The sequence below is a fragment of the Galeopterus variegatus genome, unplaced genomic scaffold, assembly GCF_000696425.1.
Source record: "Galeopterus variegatus unplaced genomic scaffold, G_variegatus-3.0.2 Scaffold2622, whole genome shotgun sequence".
Lineage (NCBI taxonomy): Eukaryota > Metazoa > Chordata > Mammalia > Dermoptera > Cynocephalidae > Galeopterus > Galeopterus variegatus.
Genome location: NW_007728733.1, coordinates 115,991 through 118,735, shown reverse-complemented (window position 1 = coordinate 118,735; position 2,745 = coordinate 115,991).

The window sequence follows — 2,745 nt, the reverse complement described above, 5'->3', positions numbered from 1 at the left end:
ACCCAGAAATACATATACGTGATTAATATATAATGATCAATATGATTGATATCATATGTATATCATATGTATACATGGTAGATATCTTTTCTTACGAAGCCACCAGTCATATTGGTTGAGGTCCCACCCTCATGACACCATTTTAACCACAGTTTCCATATCCAATCATCTATTGATGGACATTTAGGTTGGTTCCATGTCTTGGCTATTGTAAACAGAGCTGCAATGAACGTGGGGGTGCAGGTATCTCTTTGACATGATGATTTCCATTCCTCTGGATATATACCCAGAAGTGGGATTGCTGGATCATACGGAAGATCTATCTGTAGTTGTTTGAGAAACCTCCATATTGTTTTCCATAGCGATCATACTAATTTATAGTCTCACCAACAGTGCAGTAGTGTTCCCCTCTCTCCACACCCTCGCCAGCATTCGTTATTCACCGTCTTTTTGATTACAGCCAGTCTAACTGGAGTGAGGTGGTATCTCAATGTAGTTTTAATTTGCATTTCCCTGATGACTAGTGATGTTGAGCTCTATGGAATACTACTCTGCCATAAAAAAGAATGAAACACTCCCATTTGCCACAACACGGATGAACCTGGAGAAACTTATGTTGCGTGAAATAAGCAAAGCACAGAAGGATAAATACCACATGTGCTCACTCACATGTGGGAGCTAAGAGAGAAAAGAAGGCAGAAAAGAAAGACCACAGTAGTCCCGTGATCCAACAGAGGGAGGCGGGAACATTCCTAGGGCTACAAATTAGAGTTGAGGGGAGAGGGGGAAGGGGAAGGAGGTTGGGGGATAATTAGGAAGGGACAGAGGCTTACAAAAGTAATTTCTGGTAATGGATATGCCCCCAATATGAATTTGGCTCCGACATCATGGGCAGGAGGGGGGACAATCAGCTTTGTATCTCACGAATATTCATAATAAATGAATGAATGAATGAATGAATGAATGAATGAATGAATGAATGACCTTATTTCCAAATAAGGGTTCATTCACAAGCCAGGGGTTAGGACTTTAACATATCTTTTGAGGGGACACAATTCAACCCATATCCAGTATTAGATTTCTAATTTGGTTAAGTTAATGCTATTTATTGTAAAAAAACAAAAAACAAAAACAAACTATTAAAACATCGTTTTGTGAAGAAGCCAATACATACAGTAGGTCATATTGGGTGAAAAGAACTAATGGGTAGTTGAACACACTATCCAGAGCTGAGGAGGGAGACGGACTAAGACGTGTTAAATAGAAATTGTCGAAGGCCATTGTTTTGGACTAAGTTCCTGCTCTAGGTCACAAAAGACCAGACTAAAAACCAAAACAGTCACCCCTGCTAAGTTCCATGCCACTTAGGCTGTGGTCTGACCTTCTGAGAAGTCAGGAGAAAGGTAATAGCTAATGTCCCTGCACAGGCCAGTTTAAACCTTCAGTAGGTGTGATAGTAAAGTCCCTCTGCTTTAATCCTTACACAAAAGGGATAACCTGGAGAGACCTGACGTTATTTTTCTATTGTTTTGTCTTCCCATCCCCACCTGACAAGGAAAGTAACTTTGAAATAACCAATCCACTTTTTTCTTTTGTTTCTGCTTTCTTTAGCCTTTTTCTATAAAACCAACCTCCTGTGCTCAGCTCATTGGAACACGTTCTATTTTATGGAATAATGCATTACCTGATTCTAGAATTGCAACAAAACCAGTTGAGATCTTCGACTAGATTTATTGTAATTTTGTTTTCGACAGACGTAAGTCCAGGAGCCCACAGCACACACACCCCTGCATTTCCTGAGTAGTTACCAAGGCAGAGAAGAGCGACACGTGCCTGGGGGAAGCAAGGGCTTATGGAGCAGGAAGGAAACACCTGCTGGGACAGGTCCCGAGATGGCAACCATGAGAAAGCCTCATGGAAGCCAAAGGCGGCTGGAGACGTCTCTGTTTCTGAATTTGAGAGCTCTGTTAAAGCAAATCTGGTACAGAAGTTAATTTCTATGGTGAGAAATGAACCTTAGAAATCAGTCTATATCAAAATGAGAGGTGAATATAATGATGGTGTTATGGGCTGAACTGCATTTCTGCAAAATCCACGTGTTGAAGCCCTAATCTGCAGGACCTCAGAATGTGACTGCATTGAAGAGAGAGTCTTTAAAGAGGTAATTAAGTTAAAATTGTACCATGTGAAAACCTAGCAAGAAGACAGCGATTTGTGAGCCAACAAGCAGAGCCTCAGCAGGCACCGAATCTGCCAAAGCTTTGATCAAGGACTTTCCAGCCTCCAAAACCGGGAGAAATAAGTTTCTACCATTTTTAAGCCACCTAGTTTGTGGTTATTTTTTAGACCAGCCCGAATAGACTAAGACAGGACGTTATTTGTCTCTATCTCAGTTTCCTAACCTGTAAAATGAGGATAACAATAATAATTATGGGATTTTGTTAGATTTTAAAAAGTTCAGGCCTTTAATGTGTGTATTGAATAAGGGCTTATCTATTATTATTTGCATGACAAATGAGGAAATGAGCTACAGAAACTGAATATTTGTTCATAAATGATGGCAGCCTTGTTACAAATCCTTGCAGAGAAGACTCCAATGACATAAATGTTTATTTGTTATAGCAAAAATAAATGAATGAATAAAAGGATAGCTAATATGCCTTTTACCTTAAAGCTGAAAAATAAATATCAATGGTAGCTAAATAAAATTCCAGGATAAGTTTATGGGGCCAACCTCCTTTCCTC